Source organism: Otolemur garnettii, unplaced genomic scaffold (genome assembly GCF_000181295.1).
Source record: "Otolemur garnettii isolate 467f Iridium unplaced genomic scaffold, OtoGar3 scaffold00033, whole genome shotgun sequence".
Classification (NCBI taxonomy): Eukaryota; Metazoa; Chordata; class Mammalia; order Primates; family Galagidae; genus Otolemur; species Otolemur garnettii.
Window position 1 is genome coordinate 13,512,054 of NW_003852428.1, and position 17,924 is coordinate 13,529,977.

A 17,924-nucleotide genomic window follows, 5' to 3' on the forward strand; every position below is an offset into this window, starting at 1 on the left:
TCTCTCTCTCTGTGTGTGTTTCTCACAAAGAACAGTTACTTCCAAAATGCTCAAAGTTGTGTTTTGCTGTAAATGTGGGTAGATGAAGGGTGTGGATCATGAGAAGGGGAAGGGCCAGTTAGCATCCCAAGGTGTTTTTTAACCCCCTCTGTGCCTCATTTTGAGCTGATTGATTTGACAGGTGTTATTAACACGTATGCCTAATGTTCTTGAGCAAATATGTTGGTCTGGAAAAGAGGTATGTTACAAGCGTAGTATCCAGGCCTGCCAGGCATAGATTTTCACTTTTAAGAACTATGTGACCAGTATTTAAGAAGCTTGGAATTTTCTGCAATGACTTCCATGAAAATAGGGAGGTGCTGAAACTACCTAGGAGTTATCTCATCGTGTACCCTTTCCTTCCATCAGTGGCTGAGTTCATTTCATCTCTGCCGTTAGTCATTCACCTACATAATTAAAAGGCCTTGGAGCCGCACCACTTCTGCAGTCCCATGGAGAAGTATTTGATACGGCTCGTGGTGAATTATGACGATGGACCTGTCCATGATTTGGGGGGTTGAGAATTAGGACAGCTAGAGGAGAGTATCCTCCCTTATGGACTAGACTTTAAACTGCCCTGAAGTCTCTGCTGAACCTGTCTTTGCCATATGCAAAATCCATTCTTACTGTTGTTGGCAAAAATGTTAAGTCGTATCCTTACAGGTCTGTGGGTTTACAAGGTCTCAGGGCTTGAATGAAGACGATTACATTCAGAGTTAATGTTGAAATTTAGGAGGCCTGTAATTATACTAATAACAAGTCAGCACTGCAGAAGGACTAGCCAGGTCTGACAGCTCAAGTTAACAGAACACTGTGATTGGTTTACCAATATTGTTTTAGCTTCATCTTAGTCACATTCAGAGAACTTTCCAAGAATACTTTGAGCACACTGTTGGGCTCCTTGCATTGTTTTAATGCAAAATTCCTTTCAAAAAGAAGCAGCAGATGAAGTAGACATGAGGTTTCCTTTCCTTTTTTTTTTTTCCTTTTGAGTCTGATGTTCAGTCATAAACGATTCTTAGAGAGCTAGTCCATATTGCTCTGTGCCTGTGTGTGCACCAGAGAGCAGCCGACGGGCGTGAGAAGCACTACATGCTATATTATATGTATGAGTTTTATGTTATATTGTGTATTGGAAATGATATTACCTGAGTGAATGGCAATTGTAGTAAGTACAAGAGATTGTTGCACTAATAAAATTGTCATAGTCTTGTAGAAAGGAGTTATTTAATTTGGTATACCTTTGTATAGTTGTATAACCCAATCATTATAGATGTCACTAATGTTTTCATTGTTTGTAATAAAATTCATGCACTGACAAATTACAGTAGTCCTATCCACATCTTTCACAAAAGACTACAAGCCGGTTCTTCCTCCCAGTGAAATGGTTTGTTGCAGAGAAAAATGAAATTAATATGATATTAGTTGGAAAATACAATTTATAGTTCTGTTAAATAATTTCCAAGTATAATATCACTATCATAGTAGCCCCTAAAATTAAAAATGAAGTTATAATATTCTCAAATTTCGTATTACTTTTGGCATGAATTGAATAAGCAGTGCCTTTCCCAAAAATGGTTTAGAACTTGCTATTTTCTGTTGTGCTTTACCAAAGTTCTCTTTTATAATGTGTGCATTTATGTGGAATTGTTAAAGGGTTTTGGAGACTAGTTTCATCAGGTTGTCTTTATGTAAATCTGCATTTGGAATAATGTGTTGTAATTTGTCTGAGGATTCAGATATACTGGTTATGGACCATATCTCTAGTTGTAACAAACCAACCGAACTCCAATAGGAACTGTTAAATTTTGAACTCTGAAAAATGTTTTTGTTTTTTTTCTCATGATTATCCATGGAAGATGGGCACACCCATTTATGGTTGCTCATCTGTGTTAATGTTATTTTCCCTTTCTTAGAGCGAAATTGGCAATGATAGTAGCACTGTTTCTAACATAGTTTTCAGTTTTAAAAGCTCCCAATAGTTGAGAGTACTTGAATGCTGTAATCGACAGTGATCGATACACAAGAATCGTTCTTTTGAAGTCCAGTACTTTGGTTTAAGGTGTGGTACTGTGGTCTTTTCTGGCAGATTCACGTATCAGAAATATACTTTTGAGCCAGATTTGGCCTTTGGCTTCCATGATGGTTTTTACCATCCGTATTCTGAAGGTGTTCTGACATCCACATTACTTTGATAGTGTTGGGATAAGTGCCATGTGTGATTGTGTGTAAAAAGTTAATTTGAGTGGGAACAGTTCATGATACTTGTTGCTGTCTTGAAGTTTATCTGATTATGTGCCAATGCAACAGCTTTTTATATTAATGTAAAATATTAAACATGTCATAGATAAATAGTTTGTATCACATTGTCTGCCAATCTAGCCTGCTGATTAATAAACTGCCTGGTTGGGTTTAATGAATCCAATTATATTCACAAACAGTACCTTCAACACAGGAAACACACAGAAATATTTTATCATACTGTGCTTTTAGTCCATTAAATGTTGACTCATAACAAAAATGTGTAGTTATATACAGGTGTTTATTTTTTGACCACACAGCAGTTAAGTCTAATTTTAAGCTCTGTATTATGATTAATTGATTTGTAGGAAATGTTTTAGCTTTATTAGGATATTGAAGTTATACTTTGTATCAATTAGTTTTTGACAAATTGGAAATAATGACTAAATAAGTGAACCATTACTTCCTAGAAGTTTTCCACCTTAGACAAATATTCACCTGTGTTCCTCGGAAATTACCTGCAAGTTGAACTACATGTATTGAAATTTATGTTCCTTTATATATTATGTATTCCAATACATTATGTATTCCAATATTTCATACCAATATAAATAAACACAGGTTAAAGGGTAGAGCCCAAATACTTCTCTAACAATATATTTCCCATCTGAAATGATAATTATTGGCAAATAAATTTTAATAGTGTAATGCTATTTTGCATTTTACTTCCTGTGGGTAAAAAGATGTGGAGAGAGCACTGACTCTGGTGAGGTCCTGGCTCTATCTCTTCTTAGCTGGGCGTTCTTGACCAGTTCTGTGATCCTCAGATGTTAACTTAGTTTTTCCAGCTGTAAAATGGGCATAGAAACCCAGTATCTCAAGAGATTGGTTTGAGGTTAGAGTAAGTGAATGCGTGGGTAAGTGGCTTATAAATTCTAAATACTATAGAAACACAAGAGATACATATCTATATAAGATATGTACTTATGTTTTAAATATGTATGTATTATTAAATAAGTTATGTAGGTCATCACCCTCGCCAACAAAGGTTTTTTAAGTGGTTATACTCTTCTTACCCTTGTTGGAATATTGCTTTATTGTGTAGATTTGGCGTATAAAATATGCCAATTTTTCTATTCTGAAACTTACCAGTCTTTTACATATTAAAACATATAACAGTTAAGCTAAAAGAGAAGTAAATTATATCTCTCAGTACCATTATTAAGAAAAGATTCTAATCTAATAGTCAGAAATTGCAAAACTTTGATATTCTTTATTAGTGTTGTATTAGTTACCTGATTAAGATCAAATTTTCTGCGAAGATTAATGTTGTACAAAGAATAGTATAGGCAGTTTAATAAGTGTCACTCTCAGTGGGGTCAAATATTAAACATCTGCTCTGTTTAGAGCCATTCCGCATGAATCCCATCAGAATGTCATTGTGACAGAGAATAAAAGACCTGGAACAGCTAAATTTCTGACATGAAGGGAAGACCTCCCCCCTTATTAACATCAAATCCCCAAAAAGAAAAAAAAAAAGTCTGTGAACTGGCACATTTTTGATACTAAACAGTCCTTTTCACTTGTCATTTCCCTCTTGGGAGCTCAAGTGAAGGTACAGACATACTTTATGGGCACTCAACTTCTCAATCTACCCAGCTCATTGGGCATTATCAAACCCACAGGAATTTGATGTAGAACTGTGACCTTCAGCTTTGATGTATGTTAGAATTTGTTAAAGAATATGACCTGTATAACAGGGGACTAATTTATTTTAAGCCAGAGAAACATTTTGACAATAAATATGGTTATTTCTATTCAAGTTTATGTGTTGTAGGAACTGCCAATTTTAAGTTACCAGCATGAAATACATGTCATAATAAAAGACCTTTCTGTTTTGTGGATCAAAGTAAGCAGGTGAACCAATTATATTTGTTTAGATAAATATGTGTCAAGATTTCCAAAGGATTTGAATAGTATGGCCATCTTACTAAATGGGGTGATTCGTTTACATCATTAGATGATGAGGAAAAGTTACTTCTGTCATTGCAATTAATAAATACATTTATCCTACGTACATAAAGGCCAGGGCTTTTTGTCTAGTAACATTTTTGTTGTTATTATCACAGCTGCCATTAGAAATTTTATCCAATGAATATGTAAATACATTTTGTATAGGTTTTACATAATTTATTCTTTTGGTTCAGGAACCCCTTCATAATCATAAAATGCTTATCTTAATATCTCTTCCCAAATGTGCTTTGATAGTTAAGTTCATGAACTCATCCTAGAAAAAGTACTACAGCCTCAAAGACACTAATTGCTGAATGTTTCCTTGGAAGTACTCCCCTTGGGAAGCTATGTGCTGACTGTAAGTAGTGCCTAGTCTACTCTTTTAGGGCAATTTTGGAAGGTTTTCTGGAATGCCCATCGTAACTGCCATCATATGGCATGTAAAACCACACAGCAACAATAATGAGTGACACTCGGCAAGATACCACCACATGCTGGCAGAAACACATCTGTGAGATACTGATATACCAAGGTTATGAAACCCTACCAAGTTATTTGTACAGTGCGGCCAACATAAGCACATGGTGGCAAGTTTGCAACTTAATTGTCAGACCTTGTATGATGACAGCTCTGATGATCATTCCTGAAAGAGTTCCAAAATTGCTCTGAACGATGGCCTAGGTGCTAGCATCGGTGCATAGCTTCCCAAGGGAAGTACTTCAAAAGCAACCGTAGTGATATTCAGCAGTGAGGTACGTGGCACTTTTTCTAAAACAAGTTCACAAACTTAATTGTCTGAACTCCTCTATTAACTTTGGAAATTGTAAAATGTGGATTGTTGGTATCTTTAAAGAATGAAATAGGCAGTACCTCATTGTTCACATGGGTTTTGTACTTACATTTTTCAGAGGAAAAAATACCACTGTAAATTGTAACTAGTCAGTACTTAACAGTATTGTATGCGAATCTGTGACTGTTGGCACTGTCATCTTGAAGGAATTGATAAATAAAGCTTATTCACTATTTATATAAATAAAAGCTTATTTACTATATATATATTTACATATATACATATATATATTTGAATAGCTGTCAAACCCTCCAACAATTGCCTCTTCCCCTTGAGTGAGTTGGAATATTGGAAGATACATAAGTGGCTGCCATGGATTAAAATACCAGTTTTGATTGGGTATGGCTCAGTGTGATGACTGAGTGACATCCCAAGTCCTCAGCTTTCTTTTCCTCCTCCTTCCCACAGGGAAAGAGCTGCCTCTGAGCTGGTAGGACCAATCATTGCTCTTTGCAGGAAGGATGATCATTAGAGGAAGAAGGGAGAAGCAAGGCAGTCTGCTCCTTTGTTTCTCAGAGACTGAAAAAGTGAAGAGTTGCAGAAAGGCCGGAAGTGTTACATTAATTAAGTTCCCTTTACCTAGAAGGAAATACCAGAGTATGAAAGAAGAGTTCCCCATTGACAAGCTTTATAAAGAATTCTGGTTGATAGAATTCTGGATAGAGGAGCTTTCACAGGACTTTGCTTAGCAGTTGAGCTCTTTCAATAATTCATGGTATTTTGACACTGCATAAGGAATTGTCAGAGTTGTGTCTCATGCCCTGGTTGATATGTGATGAATATAGTCTGTGTAATTCAACTGATTTATATAGAAAGAGCTTTATAATAACTCACCCTTGATGTTTCTTCCTATTTTCCATGTGAGTCTCTAACTACCACTAATTGGTTGGCCTTGTAAGTGGTGAGAATTGGGCATAAAAGGGACAGTGTCAAAAATGACTTCCCAGACCATATGCAAGTGATAATCCAGGCAGGCTATTATCCATAGCACTTTCTACCTCAGTGTAGGTAATTAGAGTTTGGTTGGTATTTAATGTTTCACTATTAATGAGCAAAATCATGAGCCCAGTCAAGAAAGAAAAAGGACGATTACATTTCTAAACAGATGTTATATTTTATTTTACTCTGAGCATGACTATTCAACCTAAAAATCTCACTTCTTAGAATAAATTTCATTCTTCACTATCAAATATTTTATTTGAACTTTCAAATATTAGAGTAACATAGCAGTCATTACCTTCAGCAATATAGAATAATTTATATTCTGAAAGAGCAACTTCTTTGGCAGCTCCAAATATTAAAAAAGCCTCAGTTCAATCTCCAATCTATAAAATAGCCCTTACTGGTGTGGAGACTGGTTCCTGAAGTCATGAGAAGCTGGATGAGGAGGAAGAAGAGTGCTCCAGAAAGGTAGGCAGGTGAAATGTAAAATCTCAGAGGCAGAACAAATCCTATCATTTTTACCTAGGACCTGGCATGTGGTGCAGGAAGGCTGGGGCTTGTAACGTGTGGATCAGACTGAGTTGCTTGAGTTAGGGTGGAAGAGAGTTATGTTAGATCCCTAGAAGGTACATAGACATATTATGGCACCTCTAGCGAAAGAAATATCATGCAGCTATAAGTTATCTTTCTAAAGAATTGTTAAGTACATTGGAAATATTCATGATGACTAAGGCTAGGAAGAAAATCAAGGCAAATAACTGCATTGAATGTGATACCCAGCCCATATACCCACGAATACACCCATATACCCATGCACACACCCTTGACAGTCAAGGATCCAAATGTTTTATTCTTTATATACTGTTTTCCCACTAAATATATCATAGTTTAATATGTGTTACATCTGTAGAATGAAGAAAAGCATGCCTTTACATTCTTGTAAATGTTTGCTAATTTCATTGATTACCTGAATGCATGACTTAAAATTAATAAAATTTGTTCTTTATTACACACATTCTAATCAGCCATGCCTATCTATTATCTGTTTTACATTTGAGATGTATGGAATACATTTAGTGAGTTGGTACTTTCTTAAGAACTCTAGAGCACTTTAGTGAAATGTTTTCTCATTTTCGAATAAAGTATCATTTTTTTATTTCAAAAGTAATGCATTCTCATTAGCAATTTGAAAATACAGAAATAAGGTCAAAAAGAGGTCAAAGTTCATGCATTTTCTCAATTCCCAGTAAAGACTCTATTTTTAGCAAAAAAAAAAAAAAAGGTCCGTGGATGCAAATGTTTAAATTTAGAAAAAGATTGCTCACATTCTGTTTTGTTTCCTATTAACATGTAACGCAATGTTTCTCTTATAATTAGTATTCATTTTTAGGGTCTCTTTCCTATAAATTTTGTAACATTTATCTAAATAACTATTTTTGGAGACTGATGGGATTTTCATTTTTTGAGAGTTCTATCTGGTGCTGTGATTAAGATCCCGATAGCTAAATAGTGTTCAGGTTATTACCTCTAGATTATGTCCTAGAACTGGGCATTTACAAGGCTGTTGATACATGTTGACAAGTTGTCCTCCAGAACAGTTGTGTAATTTATTTTTCTCTATAAGGCAAGAGTGTGCTCTATTTTCCCATGATATCAAGAACGCTGAGTATTGGGGAAAAAAAGACTTTTCCGGTTAGAGAGAGGAAAGATGTTGTTTTCCTCTGATTTATTTACTTCTCTTTGAATATTTGAGAATGTCTCCTTCTAATTCTTTTTGTGAATTGTCTTTTCTTATCTTATGCATAGTTCTCAATTGATCCATTTGCATTTGTAGAAATTGATATTTATTCTTTGTCTATAGTATAATGATGACTTCACCCTTTGTTATGTCTTAAAAGTTTATACCTTATTTTATTATTATTTGGGAAACCTAATTCTAAAGCCTGATCTTAAATTTCTCCACTTTTCCTAGAGGCATTCTTCTTTAAGGAAATATTCCATTGCTCATGGGTTTCGTATGTCTCTGTATTAAATATGGCAATGGAGAAAATAGTGGAAGGAATAGCTTAAAAATCATCCCCAAACTGGCTGCGTTGATATCCCAACTGTGCCATTTTTTTTTTTAAGCAAATGTATGTGTTACTACTGAGTGTCTTTGTCAATACAGGGGAAATAATAATTCCTCTGTTGTCTGGTTGTTGTGAATACAGATTAAAAGACATAGCAGAGACTTGGTATATTAGGTATTAAAATACACATTAGCTATTTCTACTGTGAAATAATAAAGACACCAGATGCCTTTCTGTAAATCTGGTCTTTTCCTCGTACATGAAACATAATTAGGCATCTGTGCAGATTCAGTGGCTCCTATGTCAAAAGGCAAAGTGTTCGTGGCAGTCTGGGGCTCACAGGTGGAAGCACGTTGTGTATGGTACAGACACTTCACTGTGTGTTCTCCAGTGGTACCTTACTTTTCCAGTTCAAGTTCATTGGGAAGAGTCAGTTAGGACTCCGTTCTTAGGCAAATATGTGATTTTCTATATTCTATTCTCACTCCCAAGTACATGTACCTTTGTCTCTGATCACACAGGACTGGACTTCTCCCCAGTCCCAGCCTGTATTGGCAGTCTGTCTTTTTTATTATTGATCCCAAATCCTAAATAATATTGGCCACATAGTAAACACTTAGTTAATTATTTTAAGCTATGTGTATACTTCTGCTTTTATTGTCAAAATGGTTCTCAGCCAAGGTTTATTTGTTTTCTTTGGGTTGGTTTTGGGTTCCAGGCACTGTAGCACTCTGGAATAATATTAGATTGGATTACACTTTCATGTTCTGGGATCCAAATTGGCATGAGCTTTGTTTTGTGACCTTGAATCTATGTCAATTTTGTCCTTTTCTCATTGCAACCAAAACTCACAGGGCTTTTGTGAATGTGATACAATGAGTCGCATGGAAATGTGCTATCGCATTAGGAAGTGTAGTCATAACAAACATTTAATTATAAGATACCTTCACTGGAGCTTTGGATATACTTCAAAAATAAGCTACCTTTTTTTTTTTTTTTTTTTTGTATGCGTTGGGATCAAAAGATTTTCTCGTTTGTAAAACTAAATCTCTGAAGTCCATTACTAATATGGTTATAAAATGTCCGCTATCCCAATGGTCATAAAGATACTGCTTTGATTCATGCTATCGGGCATTGCCAAGAAGAATTCTCCTTTATCCACCAGTGAACGTAATTCTTGTTATTTCTTTTTACCGCTTCAGAAATCGTAAGTTATACTAGATTGGCTCGGAAATGTTCCCTGCGCTTTCTTCTTCTCGCACAGATATTGCTGCTCGAAGATGGGAGTGGAGTGAAGCTCCATTGTTCCTCAAGAGTGAAGTCTGTGCAGATGTCTCCAGAGTCTCGTTTCCTTTCTTGGTGGGCTGCCGAGTCTGACACCTATGCGGTTTTATCAGAACAGTTTTAGAAGTGTGAACCATAGTTGGCTTCCATTTTTTTTGAGTATATTTTCTTCAATTCTTGGAACAAAATTATGGCGAATTCTCATTAGTCTAACTGTAGCCTGCAATAGGAAGAAATCAGGTGTAAGTTACAATTGTCTTTGTTCCCTGTTCTCAAAACTTCTCCAGGGAGTTAAAGTCTGTCACTGCGTTTGGGGCAGGTGGTGTGATAAATTGTATAGTGACACCATATTTCCTGCTCCAGAAGTTGAGAGGATACATGGGGTGCACTTAGCTTATACTTGTGTACTCAAGAAAAAAGACTATGGAAGGAGAGAGAATCATGAAGGGGGGGTGTGGGATGATGCTCAGGTGACATCCTTCCTCCTCTGCAGATGCAGCACAGAAGACCGAGCTTCCTCTCGTGAGCTCCGAGCTGGGGACTGGACTTTCAACTAGTGGGAAGGCAGGTAGCTTAAGCTAGTTTTGGCAATAAAACTTTTATAATGGGCTGGTTGGCTGTTTCTTGATTTATCCATCTATTCATTCAATAAACTTGACTGAATAAAAGTTTTAAAGAAGCGAGAAGTTTTAAGTAGTAGCAAACCAGATGCTCTGTGTGTGCTTCTTCACAGCGAGATAGCCTGACTCCCTGTGTGTGGTTTAGGCTTTTCCTCTAGTCAGAAGACAGCTACTTCTGTCCTTTTCAAACTTGGATCTCAGACTTAGGTGGCTGTGCAGCCTTAGTTCCCATCCCATCTCTCAAAGCCTTCCCTGTCTCTGTGTGCCAGTTGTCCAAAAATGCATTAATTGCTCCTAGGATTAAAGATCTTTCGGTACTAAATATAAATATTCCACCCAGCCTGACAAATTGTGCATTTTACAATGGTGCAGTTACACCTGCAGAATGGAGAGTGACCCAGAGCTGCAGGTGGGAGACCCAGTGACAGGGCCGGAAGACAGGCTGCCTTGACTGGAACAGAGTGTGGGAGGAAATATCAGGCAAGTTATTCCTTTGAGGTTTATAGCATGTTAGGTTTGCAAGGGCTTTCTCATATTTTATCTCTTGAAAGTTAGGATAAGAATTTTGAAAGCAATATAACAGATTTTTGGAGGAACAGTAGATTTTCTCGTGTTCACTGATTCTTGGAATACCCTTGGGTGATAGTCATCTGATTTTAAATATACATGCTGTTCCTTACAGTTATTTATCATTTTAGCTAATTGAGATGTGGTGGGCTGGGATTTGGTGGCTATCTAAGTTGTTTATAGCTCAGGCCCAAAGAAGATGCTATCTAACTCCGAAGAGTTATTTTTGCGGTTCCTCTCAAGGTTCTTTCTGCTTACCCAGTTGTGTTTGTTGCCCATGCCCTTTCCTTCTTCTTAGTATTATTTAGAACAAGTTGCTTTGTGGACTATGAGAGAAAATTTGGCTTCTTTGCTGCAGCTTCTCAGTTTTTAGCATATCTACTAATGACTTATGTTGCATAGCTGCTTATATACTATAGGAGTGATGTAACTTCCGCTGAATAGTTTTCGTATAGGTCGAGCCTTGTTGCCTGGATGTTCATTGCTAGTACGCCTTTGAAAATAGATATTGCTGGTCAGCTGCAGAAATGTAGGACTGCTTCTCCATCCATGACAATGCCTTCAGAAGGGCAATCCAGGTAGGCTGGACATCCAGCGTGTGTGTGTGTGTGCGTGTGTGTATGTATAACACTTTGCAGTGATACTGTTGTCACATAAAAAAGTTGAACATTGCCATATCAAGAAACTAAGCTGAGTATGCATACTGGGCTCAAAAATAGCAACACAACATAAGACTTTAGCTGTTGTGATGTTCAGTTGTGTGATCTTATCTAGAATATCATGATGTCAGAAGCTGTTTACAAATCAACGAGATGGCAGAACAGTTTGACAACAGACGGGCAGACTCTTCTGTAGCACTGAGAAGATAATTGAGTACCGTACTGAATGGCATCAATATTATCTACTCCAAATTTGGGAACCTCCTTTATTCCCTTTTACCATAGGAGATAGGGAAAACTTGTCCAGTAGCAAGAGACAGTGCAACCTGGCTTTGGAAGGATTTCGCTAAATTCTTCCAAGACTGTCTTAGTCAGCTTGGGCTCCCCTAACAAAATACCATAGTCTGGGTGGCTTACATAACAGACATTTATTTCTTGCAGTTCTAGAGGCTGGAAAGTCTAAGAACCAGGTGCCAGCACACTCAGTTCCTGGGGAGGGCTCTCTTTCTGGCCTTTTAACTCTTTCCACACATGCCCTTTCCTGAATCTCTCCCTTTTCTTCTTACAACTCCACTAATCCACTTACAACGGCCTCATCTTTATGACTTTAGGTTTACCTCCCTACCATCCCATTTCCAATTACCATCACATCAGGGGTTAGGGTTTCATTACATAAGTTTGGTGGGGGATGTCGAGAGGACTTGGACATTCATTTCATAACAGAGACCACAGGGAAAAACCATCATGGTCCCCAGTGTCTAGAAATGCCAACCTGTGGTGGCAGATTTTAAGTCTTTGGTGTTGAATTATTTCTTAAATGGATGAGAATTTCTGATAGATAATATCAGTCATTCTTTGAGCTATTTTAAATGATTCTTCAGTTCATTTTAAATGTTTTGCTTTGATTTATAAAGTACCGTATGTGACATATAGAACAATGTGCTATATAAAGTACCTGGACACATGTCTATATTTGCTAACAGATGGCGTTCCAGAATTCTTTTCTATGCATACTTTTCAAAACTGCATAGATGCTTCTCATGTTGGTTGGACCTCCCACTTCTTGTCACCTTCACTCTTAAAAGGCTGATCCAGCTGCCTCATCACTACCCAGAATTTCTGCAACAGGCTCCTGGCAGCCACTTAGCCCTCCCTGGGCCTCCTATGGCTCATTCTAAGAGCTGCTGGAGGCTCCTTCCAACCCACTCACATCTTGCCTTTGCTTATAACCCTGGCAGTGACAACCAGAAAAAAGTGTAGCTCTAGCCCTTCCTAATAAATCTTCTCTCCACTCTGCGTCCCCCTGGTTCATTAGGCTGCAGCTACTTTGTCCATCTTGCTTTTTCTCCCGATTGTACTGCTACAGCAGACGTTTCTGTCCTAACAGCTGCCCTGTTCTATGGTCCTCATACCATACATGAGCACTAGAAATCGTCTCATTTAGTAGTTGGTTTACACGTTTGTTTTCTTGTTTCCCTCCATTAGATTACAGACTCCTTGTGGGTTGGTCATTAAAATGAATTTAAAATTTGTCATTTAGTGATATAGTACCAACAAGAACTCATGTGCATTAGTGCAAACCTGGCTTCAGTGCAGATGCCTTCTTAAGAGATGATCATCCTTGAATCATATCACAGATGCATGTTGAGGTGAGAAGACAAGACAGGAGACAGATAATCTATCACTGAATGGATGTGTGAGATCAAAGTGAAGGTCCATAAGAGCTGCCTGTATTTCCTTGTGCAGATCTACCAGAGAGCGTTTGCCTCTCGAGTCAGGGGCAGTAGATTTCCTGGCATCGTCAAACAGAGCAGGTTGCTTCTCAAAGCCAGGCTATCTCATAGTAAATGGAAGCTGCAGCAGCAGAATATTTAACGTACTCTGAATATGAACCGAGATAGAACCAAAGAATAGAACGATGCCAAGTTTATGTTCTCATGGGCCACTAATTATCACCTCAAAGAAAACTAGTGGACTGTGAAACACGGGGAAGTGCTGATTTAGGTGAGAACTTTGAGGCTGTATTTTTTCAAGTCATTATTAGAAGAGATAGAATGGGTGAATCACAGCAAAATAATTATCAAAAGTAGATTTATTTTCTCAGGTTTGATTTATGTTTCTTATTATATTTAAATCAATATTTAAAAAATATTATGAAAAATATAAAGATTACAAAAAATATAAATCATTGATTATTGTCCATAGTCAATATTATGATTTGGAATATTGTAAATGGAAAGAAAAGTACATTTTAAAAAATTACTTCAAAATCATACAAATGCTAATATTGGCATAAGCACTATTAGCTTAAATGATGTATGCTGAAAACATCGCGATGTCTTGTATAAAGGATATTAACCTGTTTTGACTATAGAGGATTTAAAAAATCTTTTTAGAAGATTTTTTTAACTGCTACATAATAAAATGTTGGAAGCTCCTTTATATGACTTTTAGAGTGGTATTTTAGTAATTTCATTTGTACTTTTATCTCATTTAGGCTGTCTGTTACTCAGAGTTAATATTAATACAAAATGAAATATCTGCTTTTTAAAATTTTAATACCTCTCTTTTGGACTCTGCTAACACAAAATCTCCTTATTTATTTAAATTAGCTATGCATTTAGTGAATTATGTCTTTAAAATATAAAACCTGCACAAAGGAAATGCTTGAAGTTATCAAAAATGTTAGGCAAGGAACATTGCTCTGCCTCACGAGAGTATTGTAAAGTGGTTCCTCTTTGATGTTGAAATTGTGGCTACCCACTCAAACAATAATTTAGATTAAGTTGTTTCTCTCTTGGAACATTGAATTGGCTACAAGTTTGTGCATCTGTAAGTTTTGAATCATCTGTAAATCATTTCTTAACACTACTGACTCAGTTGAGTCTTAGAGAGCCATTTGGAGGTTTGTAACTGAAAACGTTTCATCTGCGTGTGCCCGTTGCTGTTGCCTCAGGGCTCCACGGAAGGTAGCCTCCCGGCCACTTCTCACCATCTTCCAGTGGGTTGTTGACATTTTGCATGTTGTCCAATTATTTTAGGGTTTGTCTTTCAATCTTACAGAAAGAGGGAAGAGTGACCCTTATCTGATTATTTCTCAAGGGTAGTACATAGTACCTAACTTGAAAAGATTTCTTTCTGTTAAGAGTAGTCATTCTGGAAATTTTAAAAATAGACATCTGGGCCGACATGACTATGTTGCTACGGAGACCATGGGGTAGGCTGGTGAAATTCCTGACTTCGATCTTTGACTTACCAAAAGGACTATCCCAATCTAATCATTTTCATTCTTCTTAAGAAGCTAATTCACAATTGAAAAAATAACATTTATGCCCCTCCCAAAAATAAAATCTCCACTTAGTGGCTTAATAAATAAGAGATTTGAATCCTCTTGTGTTTTCAAGTACTAAGGGAGATGTGCCAACTCTTAGGTCATAGGGGAAAGGATTGATTGGATTGGATTAAGATTGGCAAGGCTAGAAAGCATTAACTTAAGTCCCTGAGCAACTTAAAGAACCACGGGCTGGTACGCTTGGCCCTGGGGACTGGGGTGCAGGCAGTCGCTGTCTGCCTCAGGCAGCTCTGTTTCTTGCCTTCAGCAACAATTCTACCTTTGCTGAGTTTTGTTCACTCTAGCTCTAAGGTTCTGACTTTGGTCGTTAAGCTATAGAAGATTTAATTAAAGGACCAATGTACAGGCTGTTCCCAGAGCTACGAAGGAGATACCCTCTGTAGGTTAGTTCTTAAGTTGAATGTGTATGTAAGTTGGAACATGAACACTCACCTCTTACTATAAATCGCCTCTGTTCCTAAGTGTGAGTCATACATTAGTCAGATATTTGTAACTCAGGGGTTTATTGTAATAGTCCTCGGTGGTAAGTGCGGAATGTTTTTAACTTGGAGACTGCCTGTAATGTTAGAATACCTGTATTTGCACGAGGCTATTCTCTAATTAAGTCTTTTGGGTTTTTACTTTAAAATACAGGCTGGCCATAAAGTTCACTATTATAAATTACACCTGAACTTTATGGTCACCCTGTATTGTATAATTCCAAATGAGGTTAGAATTCACACACAAATATTATTCATTTATAAAATTAAAGTCCTGAGTCTTGTATGCATGTTTACTTCAAGTTGTATGTGCTGGTAATGCCAAGTTGTAGGCTTTACATTATAATTTAATGTCCATGACTATGAGTAAGCAATTCATAAAAATTTTCAATTTAAAAAATCCAGTTTATACTCTCGGTATGATATGTTGAAAATAATACTTTATACTTATGGCCATTCCAAAAGATAACCCACCAGTGTGATTTAAAACTGTCACAGTCATCAAAAACAAGGAAAGTCTGAGAAATGAAGAAAGGCCAGAGGAGCCCAAGGAGGTTTGATGACTGGATGGAGTGTGGTATTCTGGATGGGGAAAAATCAAGACGACCCTTTAGTTAATAATCCTGTGTTCATGCTTGTTAGTTAGTTGAAAACAAGTGTACCAAACATATGTTAATGTGAGATGTTTGTGACAGGGAAAATTGTGTCCTGATGGATAAAAATTGGTTTTTGGATCTAATTTTTAACACTGCTAGTTTTAAAATGCTTGCTCAAAATTTTTAAACACCTAGATAAAGGAAAGGATGTTTTTATGCAATTTTAATAGGCTTGGACTGTGTCCTAATATTTTATAAGTGTTATTCAAGTGGATTTGTTCTTAAATAATAAAACATCATAAAATATTTGTATCACCTATGTCATAGGTTTGTGGCTAAAGTGAGGGGAGTGAGAATAAGTACTCAAAATTGATGTAAAATGAATAGAAAATAAAACTATTTATGGTAGAAGCTCCATAGTTGACCACCTCCCTACATTGACTACCTCCTTAAGTTGACCTAATTTTCATAGACAGGACGTGCACCATAGTTATATATCAGTACAATAGGCTGAGTTCCTTATGTTGGCCAGTTTGTTATAGCCCCTTAGGTTGTCACCTCATAGAGTTTCTACTGTATCTTGTTTGATGATGGTTTTGAAACTTAAAAAGCAGATAACTCAAAATTTGCAAGATGTCTCAGGTATGGTATTTTGTTGAGACAGAGTATAGCTTTTATAGAAGCAAGTGGCACTTTTGTAACTTGTTTGAAATATTTTAGGAAGTGTGTAGGAATGTTTTCTTCCATTTATAAGACCAAAATGTAATTAGTCTTTATTTTATGAACCATCTTACCGCTATCTGAAGATAAATTTTGATACCTCCCACCAACACTTATACACAACCCACACAATCCCCAGATTGTACACATAGTTAAGGTAGCTAGATTTAGAAAAACATAATGCCTACTTTACTTTGAATTTCTGCCTTTTTTTTTTTGTTATTGTTGTTCAGTATAATTGTCTCTCAGTGTTTTCATAGGACACACTTACACCCCCAAATTATTTGTTGTTTCTCTGAAATACAAATGGAACTTGATTTCTTCATGGTTTAGTCATGTTTATTTTATGTCTCAGAATTTATCCTTTTCTTCTGTTTTCCAATTTTTTGATCTGTAGTTGTTCATAATAATCTCTAATGATCCTTTGTATTTCTGTGGTACACATATCAATTGTAATGTCTCCTTTTTTATATCTGAATTTATTTTTCAGTCTTTCTTATTTTCTTAATATAACTAAAGGTTTATCAGGGTTTTATAACTTTTCAAAAAAAAAAAAACCCCACCAAATTTTCATTTCATTGATATTTTGTGTTTTAATTTTAGTATCAATTTCATTTATTTTTCTTCTGATCTTTATTATATTTTTCCTTCCACTATTTTGGGGTTTGGTTTCTTCTTGCTCTTATAACATTTTTGGGTGCATTTTTAGCTTATTTATTGAAATTTTCTACTTTTTTAGTGTAGGAATTTATTGACATAAACTTCCCTTTTAGTACAGCTTTTACTGTATCCCATAGGTTTTGAGTATGTTATTTCTATTTTCATTTATTTCAAGAAATTTTTAATTTTCTACTTTATATTTTCACTGTCCCATTGGTCATTCAGGAACATATTTTTAAGATACATATATTTGTAATTACCACTTGTTATTGCTTTCTAGTTTTATTCCATTGTGGTCTGAAAAGATGCTTGATGTGGTTTCAATTTTTAAAATTTTGTTGAGAATTGTTTTGTGGCCTAATATGTAGCCTGTTCTGGAACATATTCCATGTGCTGATGAGAAGAATATTATTCTGAAGCTGTTGGATGTAGGGTTCTGTAAATGTCAGATCCATTTGGTCTGGACAATGTAGTAACTCCAATATTTCTTTGTTGATTTTCTTTCTGGACGATCTTTCCATTGTTGAAAGTGGACTGTTGAAGTCCCCAGAAGTTATAGTATTGCAGTTTATTTCTTTGTTTAGATCTGTTAATATTTGCTTTATATGTGTGGATGCTCCAGAGTGACACACATATGTATTTATAATTGTTATATCCTCTTGCCAAATTGATCCCTTTATCATTACATAAGGACCTTGTTTGTCTGTTTTTGAAATTTTTTACTTACAGTCTATTCTATCTGATATGATCATAGCTAGTCCTTCCCTCTTTTGCTTTCCATTTGCATGGAAAACTTGAACATACCAATAATGAGTAATCATATTAACTCAACA

The 17,924-nt window shown here is 36.2% G+C and overlaps 1 protein-coding gene across 2 annotated transcripts in view; it reads left to right on the forward strand.

The window, feature by feature from the left end:
• Positions 1 to 17,924, forward strand: part of CTNND2 (catenin delta 2) — an 889,124-nt gene that overhangs the window by 1,147 nt on the left and 870,053 nt on the right. The window lies entirely within an intron of this gene.